At 35.5% G+C, this 12,633-nt stretch overlaps 1 long non-coding RNA gene across 2 annotated transcripts; it reads left to right on the plus strand.

Moving 5' to 3' along the window:
• Nucleotides 1–4,326: 4,326 nt before the first annotated feature.
• Nucleotides 4,327–11,935, plus strand: LOC137645094 (uncharacterized). Of its 2 annotated transcripts, XR_011045285.1 has the most exons (4): nt 4,327–4,391; nt 5,799–5,915; nt 11,673–11,738; nt 11,899–11,935. It is a non-coding gene; the product is annotated as an uncharacterized lncRNA (long non-coding RNA). The 2 variants fall into 2 exon arrangements; XR_011045282.1 differs by lacking the exon at nt 11,899–11,935 and having other exon boundaries at nt 11,673–11,873.
• Nucleotides 11,936–12,633: the final 698 nt, after the last annotated feature.

A 12,633-nucleotide genomic window follows, 5' to 3' on the forward strand; every position in this document is an offset into this window, starting at 1 on the left:
CATACCCCCGTACCTCTCATACCCCCAAAAGCCCCTTAGTGTCCCACTACCTCTCATACCCCCGTACCTCTCACACCGTCAAAACCCCTTAGTGTCCCCCTACCTCTCGTACCCCAAAGCCCTTGGAGTCCCCCTACCTCTCATGCCCCCAAAAGCCCTTGGTGTCCTCCTACCTCTCATACCCCCAAAGCCCCTAGTGACCCCCTACCTCTCATAACCCCAAAGACCCATAGTGTCCCCCTACCTCTTGTACCCCAAAAACTCCCTAGTGTCCCCTACCTCTCATACCCCTAAAGCCCCTTAGTGTCCCCCTACCTCTCATACCCCCAAAGCCCCCTTAGTGTCCCCCTACCTCATATCCCCAAAGCCCCTAGTGACCCCCCTACCTCTCATAACCCCAAAGCCCTTAGTGACCCCCTACCTCTCATACTCCCATAACCCCTTAGTGTCCCCCTACCTCATACCCCAAAAGCCCTTAGTTACCCCCGACCTCTCATACCCCCAAAGTCCCTTGTCCCCCTACCTCTCATACCGCCAAAGCCCTTAGTGACCCCCTACCTCTCATAACCCCAAAGCCCCTTAGTGTCCCCCTACCTCTCATAATTCCAAAGGCCCTTAGTGTCCCCCCTACCTCTCATAATTCCAAAGGCCCTTAGTGTCCCCCCTACCTCTCATGACCCCAAAACCCCTTAGTGTCCCCCTACCTCTCATACCCCCAAAGCTCCTTAGTATCCCCCTACCTCTCATACCCCCAAAGCTCCTTAGTATCCCCTTACCTCTCATACCCTCAAAGCCGATTAGTGTCCCCCCTACCTCTCATGACTCCAAAGGCCCTTAGTGTCTCCCTACGTCTCATGACCCCAAAGCCCCTTAGTGTCTCCCTACCTCTCATACACCCAAAGCCCCTTAGTGTCCCCCTACCTCTCATAACCCCAAAGGCCCTTAGTGTCCCCCCTACCTCTCATAACCCCAAAGCCCCTTAGTGTCCCACTACCTCTCATAACCCCAAAGGCCCTTAGTGTTCCCCCTTCCTTTCATGACCCCAAAGGCCCTTAGTGTCTCCCTATCTCTCATAGTCCCAAAGTCCCTTAGTGTCCCCCTACCTCTCATACCCCCAAAACCCCTCAGTGTCCCCCTACCTCTCATACCCCCAAAGCGCCTTAGCATCCCCTTACCTTTCATACCCCCAAAGCCCCTTAGTGTCCCCCTATCCCTAAAGATCTCATAGGTAGTACGCAGTATTATCTGCGTTGTAAAAATTCACCCGTCAATTATCTTCTTTATATTTTCTTTTAAAATTTTTAACAAGGTGAAAACTTCCTGGAATAACATGTGTTACAAATAAAAGTATTGCACTGACCACGGGTACTTTACTATATGAAACGTCCCTGTCTGGTGACCTACTGGAGTGGGGTCCGAGACTCCCTCATGTTCGATAGTTTCTTGTCTGCAACCTCACCATCCTGGTAAGCTAAGGAGTGGGGGTGTCTAGGGGAGCCTATAGGGGTACCTGTTGAATCATCCACAGCCATTACCTGGCCCTCCCTGAACATTAGCTTGTGCACTGATCATATACCACTCGGTTGGTCTTGATCATTGGTATATTTGGTCAGTCTCTAGGGTTTTATCAGTGTCCAGTGATTCTGCCATCCGTTGACGAGTGACATTTAAACATGCATTTATCCTATTTGCCTTCGATTTAGGAAAATGGCTTTATAATTTGTTACGAATCTTGTCGAGTGCCGATTTATACACCTGGAGAAAACACACGAACTTGACCAATTTAAACATTTCAGTTTTGGCTTCAATACGTCTGAAAATCTAGACACTAAGAAAGCATGTACTCAATTACTTTAACCTTTTTTAAGGGCTGTTTCCTTATCCAGTATCACACCGAAAAGCCCTGAATCTTGCAGGACCTCCATGATTTGTTTGTCTTATATATTAATTATCGAATCCGTGGTACCATAGATTTTCATGAATTATAAAAAGCCTACGCCTTGAAAGCGTTAATATCATTAGTTCCTCTTATGTCTAGTGGGACCTTGTCATAAAATCTTATGGCAGCATATTTGAAAGTTCTATATCCCGTACCTATTCTCTAGTCGATACGATATTTTGACTGCACGATGTGTAGCAATACTCTTAAACATGTTGAACGTCCAGTTAAATCTTAGTCGTGCAATATCTTAAAATTTATTTTAGCTTTAATAGGCAGTTAGCGTAGTTTAATTAGTACAGGGGTAATACTTTCTTGGGGTGGGGCACATTTTATCAGTCTTGGTCCTCTGTATTATGTTTTGTAACTTCTTAAGATTACACTTTGGGTAGGTTGTAATGGATAGTTACTGTAGTTACGGTTTATCACAAGTTTTTAACAGAACACCAATTCAGATACAGTATTTCGTTACAAAAACAATTTGAACACCGAGAGACAAAATACAGTGCAGTGATAAACCTAGGTCACGAACTCTACTAGATATCGAGACTAAGTTGTCCATATGTATATTGTTTATTTGGGTGTCACCCAGTCTTAATTGTGTTTTCCCTGCCTCCATAAGATCAGTTTCATTCCCATACAGTTATAGTTTTGTCATCCATTCCATAACATTAGTAAGAACGTTCTTCTGAACTAGTGTACCCAAACCGTCAAAATGACGTCTAAATATTTAGATAGATACTGCACATGCGCGCGCGCGCGCACACACACACACACACACACACACACACACACACACACACATATTCAATCCTTCCCTCTCCCTTTCCTCACTACAACACACCGATTCGCCAACTTGTCCGAGTGTGTGGTTTTTAGTGTAACTCACTCTCAGGGTGCACTCTCTCACCAGGGCATGGCTACTCTCTCTCCCCAGGCATGGCTACTCTCTCTCTCCCCTTGAGTGTGACAGGAAGGATATAATCCTTGGGTTATACCCCATATGTCCACCAAGTTTCGTTGAAATTGGTCCTGTAGTTTTTGCGTAATGTTGTTAAAAATGTAATAAACTAACACAATATTTGGCATTTACTTAACAGTGCGATTATTTTTCAAAGTTCTACAGCGTATTTGTACTTTGATGTACTTAATTCAAAATGTTACAAATTCATTCTTGAGTCATACCCAACATGAATGCCAAGTTTGGTCAAAATTGATTCATTTTTTTTTTTTGTTTTTGTAAAGTTGCTCAAATAAACAAAATGGGGTGAATACAAACTCTTCACATCGATTTTGGCAAAGGCAATAAAATACATTCTTTACAGTCAAATCTACCCAATTTAAATAAATCCCATCTGAACACCCAAAAATGTTAGAGTATACTTGTGCCTCTCATATCTTGTATTAAATATCACTGGAATGTATTTAGGCAAGGCATTTTTTGGTTAATTTATCACTAACCCATTAAGAAATTTCGAAGTAAATTATATAATTCCGTTACATTTCCCTGCTATTTTTAGTTTTGGATCTTTTTTTAAGAAACAAAAGTTTATTTAGTGGGATTTTTTTAGGAATACTAGATCAAGTTTAGAGTGGTGTTGGTCACTGGTCCTATCTAGAAACCCTAGAGTGCGTGCAAGATGAATGTCTAATACGTACTAGGCTTAGTTGGCTAAAGAACAGTCATTAAATGACAAATAATGACACGCTTGTAAAGGCTGTATTAACACAGAGTATTATATAATCTCTCTCTCTCTCTCTCTCTCTCTCTCTCTCTCTCTCTCTCTCTCTCTCTCTCTCTCTCTCTCTCTCTCTCTCTCTGTTAATGAAACAATCATCGATTACTTAGAAACATTTGAGGTTCATTCAGTCCCCAAGCATATATGTGTTTATCCCCATAAAGTTTTAACTGTAAATGTATTTGTAAGCAAATGAGATTGTGTACTTTTAAAGCACCTTAATTTGAAATGATATAATGGCTAAAATTTACTTATAGCTAAAAGACTGCTAATTTATGTACTTAGAAGACTGCTAATCTGTTTACTTATAGATAAAAGACTGCTGATTTATTTACTTATTGTCAAAACACTGCTAATTTATTTACTTATAGATAAAATACTGCTGATTTATTTACTTATTGTCTAAAGACTTTACTTAGTTAAAAGACTTCTAATTTATTTACTTAGTTAAAAGAATGCTAATTTATTTACTTAGATAAAAGACTGCTAATTTATTTACTTAGTCAAAAGACTGCTAATTTATTTACTTAGTCAAAAGACTGCTAATTTATTTACTTAGTCAAAAGACTGCTAATTTATTAACTTAGCGATAAAAACTGCTAATTTATTTACTTGTAATTAAAATACTGTCAATATTTTGTTACTTTTTTCAAATTTGATATACGGCTTTTAGAGTAAGAGGGTCTATATCATTCCATCTTGTGTTGGGTTCAGTAAGTCTTTACATGTAATTATGATATTCAGTGTCTCATTGGGGTTTTACTATCACTAAGTTGATTCTAGTGTTCCTCAGTAAGGACAGATTTAAGGTGAGGTTAGAAATGTAAGGATGGAAATAGTAAAGGTGATTGAAAATTAGGAGATTGGTATTAAAAAACAGGAGACCGTAGTCTTAGCATAAGCAAAAGGGAAAAAATAGAATATTCAGATCAAGTTAGGATGTATGGAGACGTTTGTTGGAGAATTGGCTTTGTATGTGGGAATAATGATATATGAGAGTGTTGGTACCTACATTGTTAGCAAATATCGAGACGTTTGGTATTATAAAGTTGAGGGACTAAGGTACAAGATTATTAAAGGAATGTTTGAACAAGTTGCAACTACAACTTATTTGGGGTTAATAAGTGAAACAGACATAATGCCGGCAGAGAATAGAATTGTAGGGAAAGGTGATACGTTTTTAAAACATCATTACATCAGGTGATAAATGGTTAGTTAAAGACAGTGAAAGACCAAATAAGGGAACTATATGGGGAGAGTTTGGAAACAGTAATTTAGAAATATTAAAAAAATATTGAAATTCAAGAATTCAGACATTATCAATAGTAAGAACTGAAGAAAGGAATGAAAGGTAAAGTTATAACTGAGATTGAAATAAAAACGAGAAAATGAAGCATAAATGAAAAAAAAGAGAGAAAGCAGAAATAGTTGAGGTTTGTAAAAGGTAATAACAAAAGTGAACTTAACACAGAGGAAACTCATAATTATAAAGACAAATTTGAAAATGATAGATTAAGAAAAAACAAAGGGGGGGGGGGGTTGAAATTGATAAGTTTTGTGTGTTGTGTAGAGAGGCATGTATACAACAGAGCACTTGGTCAGCTGTAGAGAATTACGAAAATAAAAAGCAGTAGCACAAAATTAAGGAAATTAGATTGGTAAAAAAATTTTAATGTGCAAGAAATGCTGTATGTGTAGTAGCTAACTAATGATGATGAAATTTCTAGAAATTACATCGCTTTGCACCTATACATCTAGTCGTGAAACCTCGATCGTATTAGTGTGAGGTGAGCAACAAGGAATTTGGAGCCTGGTTGTTGTAGAAGTAAATAAATTGAGAAATAATTTTTTTTTTTTTTTTTGCTGAAGGGAATTTGTTTTCTAGTACATTTGTTTTCCATTCTCTCATTCCAAACTAATAATAACCTTATTACTAAAGCTTTAACAAACTCACTCTCTCTCTCTCTCTCTCTCTCTCTCTCTCTCTCTCTCTCTCTCTCTCTCTCTCTCTCTCTCTCTCTCTCTCTCTCCTTTCTTTTACAACAAATGTAATGTGTATTGAATGTCTGATTGTAGTGATAAATAAAAGTATAAGAATGCTAATTTATTTCCTCTTTCAGACCTTGAACTTGTCAAGAAGGTGAGATTCTTACTGAGAATCCAGACTCAAGTTACGGTCAAAGACCCATCTCAAGACCATAAGATCCTTGGAAGATAATATGCTGCGGTAATTACAAGTAAGTGGTTAACTAGATAAGAGTTGTTTGGAGTCTGTGGGAAAATTAAAATCGAACACTTCTGCTTCTTATCATATTGAAGTATCATTGAAACATGTCTTTAACACAAACGATTTAATCATGTTAGATGAAATTCATCTTGATTACCCGAATGTATATCTGGCTAGTCTTAAATTTTGTCCCTTTATAGTTCTCATACATAACCTTTGCCTCGCTTACATATCTCTGCCTCATAGACTAAGTGCAGGTTTTATTCCTGTGTTCTTTCTCCTAATACGATACTCTCAATTTCATTGTAGAAAATGCTATTCCACCGACATCCAGACTTTTATCACTTTCTCACTGACCCCACCATAAGTAATTCACACAACATCCAGATAGCCACATACTTACGTTGATTAACTTCATCCAGGCTTTTGTCATTTTATACTACCCTCTCAATTAGTATTTCTCTACAAGTCCATGGCCACATACATTGAATAACTTCATTTAGGTTTTTGTGACTCTCTCTCTCTCTCTCTCTCTCTCTCTCTCTCTCTCTCTCTCTCTCTCTCTCTCTCTCTCTCTCTCTCTCCTTTCTCTCTCTCTCTCTCTCTCCTTTCAACAAGTACTTCCCAGAACATCCACATGACAACATATTTACGTTGATTAACCTCATCCAGACTTTTGTTAGTTTTCTCATTTTTTCAGTCCTCTTAATAAGCAATTCCCACAAAATCCACTTTGCCATATATTAACTTTAACTTCATCAAGGCTTTTGTAACTTCTCTACTGTTTTCAGTCCTTTTATTAAGCAATTTCAACACCAAATGGACTACATACTTACGTTGATTAATTTCATCCAAGCCTATGCCACTTTTCTTATTTTCTCGGTGCTTTATCAATAGTTACTTCCCACAACATCCACATGGCCACCTACGTTGATTACCAATCTTGCCTCCATTCCAAGTTTCCATGTTTTAAGCTGTACAACTATTCCTTTTTATCATACTGTTAACAGTAGTACTAAAGGGCACCCCTTATTTACTGCAATGTATATTCAACCATTACATTGCTCAATATCATATGATTCAACTTTTAATCACCTTGCATCAGACGCTTTAAACTTTAATCGCCATACATTTTACGTTTTTAACTTTTAATCCCATTTTTCTCTACGTTTTCAACGTTTAATCAACTTGCATTAGATGCTATGAACTTTAATCGCCATACAATCTACGTTTTCAACTTTTAATCACCTTGCATCAGATGCTTTGAACTTTAATCACCTTAAATTTTATGCTTTCAACTTTTAATCACCTTGCATCAGATGCTTTGAACTTTAATCACCTTAAATTTTATGCTTTCAACTTTTAATCACCTTGCATCAGATGCTTTGAACTTTAATCACCTTAAATTTTATGCTTTCAACTTTTAATCACCTTGCATCAGATGCTTTGAACTTTAATCACCTTAAATTTTATGCTTTCAACTTTTAATCACCTTGCATCAGATGCTTTGAACTTTAATCACCTTAAATTTTATGCTTTCAACTTTTAATCACCTTGCATCAGATGCTTTGAACTTTAATCACCTTAAATTTTATGCTTTCAACTTTTAATCACCTTGCATCAGATGCTTTGAACTTTAATCACCTTAAATTTTATGCTTTCAACTTTTAATCACCTTGCATCAGATGCTTTGAACTTTAATCACCTTAAATTTTATGCTTTCAACTTTTAATCACCTTGCATCAGATGCTTTGAACTTTAATCACCTTAAATTTTATGCTTTCAACTTTTAATCACCTTGCATCAGATGCTTTGAACTTTAATCACCTTAAATTCTACGTTTTCAACTTTCAATCGCCTTGCATCATACTCTTTGAAGTTTAATGTCCTTAAATTTTACGCTTTCAACTTTAATCACATAGCATCAGATGCTTTGAACATTAATCACCTTGAATTTTTATACTTTAAACTTTTATACTTTAAACTTTTAATCTCCTTACATCATACGCTTTGAACTTAAATCTAATTAAACTTTACGCTTTAAACTTTTAATTTACTTGCATCAGATGCTTTGAACTTTAATGTCCTTAAATTTCACGCTTTCAACTTTAATCACATAGCATCAGATGCTTTGAACATTAATCACCTTGAATTTTTATACTTTAAACTTTTAATCTCCTTACATCATACGCTTTGAACTTTAATCTCATTAAACTTTACGCTTTAAACTTTTAATATCCTTGCATCAGATGCTTTGAACTTTCATCACCTTAAATTTTACGCTTTCACCTTTTAATCACCCTGCTATCGATGCTTTGAACTTTAATCACCTTCAATTTTTTGCTTTCAACTTTTAATCACCTTGCATCATATGCTTTGAACTTTCATCACCTTAAATTTTACGCTTTCAACTTTAATCACCTTGCATCATATGCTTTGAACTTTCATCACCTTAAATTTTACGCTTTCAACTTTAATCACCTTGCATCATACGCTTTGAACTTTAATCACCTTAAATTTTACGATTTCAACTTTTAATCACCTAGCATCAGATGCCTTGAGCTTTAATCACCATAAATTTTACGCTTTCAACTTTAATCACCTTGCATCATATGCTTTGAACTTTCATCACCTTAAATTTTACGCTTTCAACTTTAATCACCTTGCATCATACGCTTTGAACTTTAATCACCTTAAATTTTACGATTTCAACTTTTAATCACCTAGCATCAGATGCCTTGAGCTTTAATCACCATAAATTTTACGCTTTAAACTTTTAATCTCCTTGCATCACATGATTTGAACTTAAATCACCTTAAATTTTATGCTTTAAACTTTTAATCTCCTTGCATCAGATGCTTTGAGCTTTAATCACCTTAAAAGTTACGCTTTCAACTTTTATAATCACCTTGCATCATACGCTTTCAACTTTAATCACTTGATTTTACGCTTTCAACTTTTGATCACCTTGCATCAGATGCTTTGAACTTTTAATCTCCTTGCATCATACGCTTTGAACTTTATGTCCTTAAATTTTACTCTTTCAACTTTTAATTTCCTTGCATCATATGCTTTGAACTTTAATCTTCTTAAATTTTACACTTTCAACTTTTAATCCCCTTGTATCAGACGCTCTGAACTTTAATACCTCAAATTTTAATCACCTTGCATCCTAAGCTTTGAATTTAATCATCTTAAATTTCATGCTTTCAACTTATGATCACCTTGCTTCAGACGAATTGAACTTTTATCACCTATAATTTTACGATTTCAACTTTTAATCACCTTGCATCAGACGCTTTCAACTTTTAATCACCTTAAATTTTACGCTTTCAACTTTTAATCACCTTGCATCAGACGCTTTCAACTTTTAATCACCTTAAATTTTACGCTTTCAACTTTTAATCACCTTGCATCAGACGCTTTCAACTTTTAATCACCTTAAATTTTACGCTTTCAACTTTTAATCACCTTGCATCAGACGCTTTCAACTTTTAATCACCTTAAATTTTACGCTTTCCACTTTTAATCACCTTGCATCAGACGCTTTCAACTTTTAATCACCTTAAATTTTACGCTTTCAACTTTTAATCACCTTGCATCAGACGCTTTCAACTTTTAATCACCTTAAATTTTACGCTTTCCACTTTTAATCACCTTGCATCAGACGCTTTCAACTTTTAATAACCTGGCATCAGATTCTTTGAGCTTCAATCGCCTTACATTTTAAACTTTTAATCTCGTCGTGTTATAAGTTTTAAACTTTTAATCACTTTTCTTCAATGTTTTGAACTTTAATCACCATATATTTTACCTTTTCAACTTTTAATCACCTTTCATCAGACGCTTTGAAGTTTAATCACCTTGTGTTATGCGTTTTCAACTTTTAATCACCTTGTGTTATACGTTTTCAACTTTTAATCACGTGCTATACGTTTTGCACTTTTAATCACCTTGCATTATGTTTTTTCAACTTTTAATCACCTTGTGTTATACGTTTTGCACTTTTAATCACCTTGTGTTATACGTTTTCAACCTTTAATCACCATGTGTTATGAGTTTTGCTTTCAATCGGATTGCATCATAAGGTTTCAACTTTGATCACCATGCATTTTACGTTTTCAACTTTTAATCACCTTGCATCATACGTGCGTATTACTTTTTATAACATTCAAGCTACCTCAGATTTTATTACTTGCTCTACTGACCAGACGTTGTTTAATCAACTTCTTGTGGTTTGTCTTATTTTATTAAATGGATTTATATTTTGTCTGATTTGGCATACCATTTAATTTGTTTGTCTCCCTCCATCATCCGCCCCTATTCGTGTCTGGCTTTCCAAAGTCACTTTTACCTACGGTTGTCAACCATTTAATCTTTTCTAATTTTTTTGTCTTTCTACTCCTCTTCTCATATTAAGGTTTAACTTTCTTTGGCTGCTAGTTTTCTCATTAACTGTTTTTGTTTTTCAAGAATTTTGTTTCCATATCTACCTGGCTGCGTAACTCTTTACTTTGATTTTTCGATTCCCTAGATGGATGACCAATTCTGTTTAAACTCTGTTTCCTGGTCTTCTTCAGCTTTAATTTTGCACTTAATTTTTCACATTCATCAATTAGATTTTCACTTTTTTGTAGCATGTCATTCAAATTTTAATAAGATTTAATTTATCCCAAGTATAACTTTTTTTAATCCTAGCTAAAAATTGGGCAGAATACAGTGTAGGCCTAGTCTGTTACTGTCAGCTGTTTGTTGGGTGGTAATAGGTAGTTTTTTTTCTTCCCAAAACTATTGTATAAATAGACATTTCCATTGAATACTAGTAATGTGCATTATCAACTTTTTCACTATACTTCACGTCTTTTTATTACTTTGTTCCACCACTTTTCTACTCTTTGTTTCCTCCTTTTGTGATGCATATGGGCATTTACTAACACAACCTTGATACTCCTTTTCTACTTTAATAAGTGTTTAGTTTCCCCTGTCTTTGCGCTCAACCATATTTTCCTTCGTCATTTTCAAACAAAGATCTTGTTGGTTTTAATAGATTTCTAGCGTTAAAAGATTCTCTACTATGATTAGGGACATCACCTGACACTTGGTACCTTTTAGTGCAGTATCCAGAAAGAGCCACTCGGTATCCGTAAGTGTTTTTTTTTTTCCTCTGTGCCGTTGACTCCAATAATCAATATAGCTAACCTTTATTGCCTTGATAGCAAATGACTCTCTAGTCTGAGCCTTGATAGACCTAACATACCTCAAAATGAGTTGATAAAATTCACTATCTCCAACATTAATTAGCAATGTCTTTATCCTAGATTGTATTTGTGTAAGCACGTCCTCTGGATTACATTTATTCCCTCCTTAACTTACTCTTCACTTTGCAGATCTACTAATTTCTGTTCCCTTTTAATTATTCTCTTTGGGGGACTTAGCAACCTCCCACTTTCTCTTGCTTTCTGAACGAGTGTTTTTGTTACTCCAGTATTTTTTTTACTAATGAGTCATTATGTATTAATAATTTTCTTCATCACCTTTATTCCTTAATATCGAAACAGCTGGTATGAGTGTAAACTATAGTCATTGGCGTCTGTACTTCTCATCGTTTTTATAAATCCAATTTCAAAACCAGCATTCCTACTGATATATTTCTTGTCACTGATTTTTAACAATCTGAATATATTGAAAACCCTGTACTGAAAGACCCTAATCTTTGGTTTCCCTGTTTGGTTTTTCAATCTAGTAATGGATCTTTTTTTCTTAATAGGTCATCCACTTCCCTCTGATCCAGTTGATAGATACAGCATCGAAGATTTCCTACTATGATTAGAGAGTACGTTCCGTACTGAGCTGAGCCTCCACAACTTTAATGCAGCATATTTATTTGTTCATAACCACATCCATTCACATCCTAATTATTTCGATGCACATGAACCTTCCATATTGGTCTAAGGTATAAATTATAATAATGCAGCCAACATGCCTTTTCACAGGGAAGTGACTGGGTGGTCCTTGAAGAGGTTGGACCAAGAGACGAGGGGGACCCCTGGTTGGCTAATGCAAGTAAAAAGGAAACCTATCTCCAAAAAGACAAAAAAATATAACATACATGGCTACTCTTCAGCCCCATACCCTACATTTTTGACCAATCCCAATTATATTTTTACCAATAAAATTTGGGTTTAAATAAAATTACATAATATAAATTTAGTTCTTTAATTTTTCCCTCTATAATGTTCATGTTTCAACACCAAAAAAAAAATTAAAATCTTTTGAAATTCACACTATTATAGATCCAGATGTGAAGTAATTTTGCCCTGGATTTACCAGCACCGATAAGATATGTTTCTTGAGTATCGCCGATCCTGTTTCTCCTCCATCTTTAAGCGATGCACCTTACTGTACTGCGTACCTGTAAAACAAGAACTTATGAAATACAAATGGATTTTTGGATTTATAATTTTGACATTCTGTAGGTCATTTTCTTGACAAAAACAAATGGTTTTGACATTCTGTAGGTCATTTTCTTGACAAAAACAAAAATTAAGGTTTTGACCATTTCTGTAGGTTTTCTGGACAAAAAAAAAAAAATTCAGGAATAAAATGTTATTTAGCTTACTTATAAGAATATTAAAAATCAGCTGCTTGTGTGCTTTTTTAACACAAGATCACCTCCTAATTACATATTAGTTACTATACCATATAGGCTACACAGTTAATGTACGAGA

This window comes from Palaemon carinicauda, chromosome 1 (genome assembly GCF_036898095.1).
Source record: "Palaemon carinicauda isolate YSFRI2023 chromosome 1, ASM3689809v2, whole genome shotgun sequence".
Classification (NCBI taxonomy): Eukaryota; Metazoa; Arthropoda; class Malacostraca; order Decapoda; family Palaemonidae; genus Palaemon; species Palaemon carinicauda.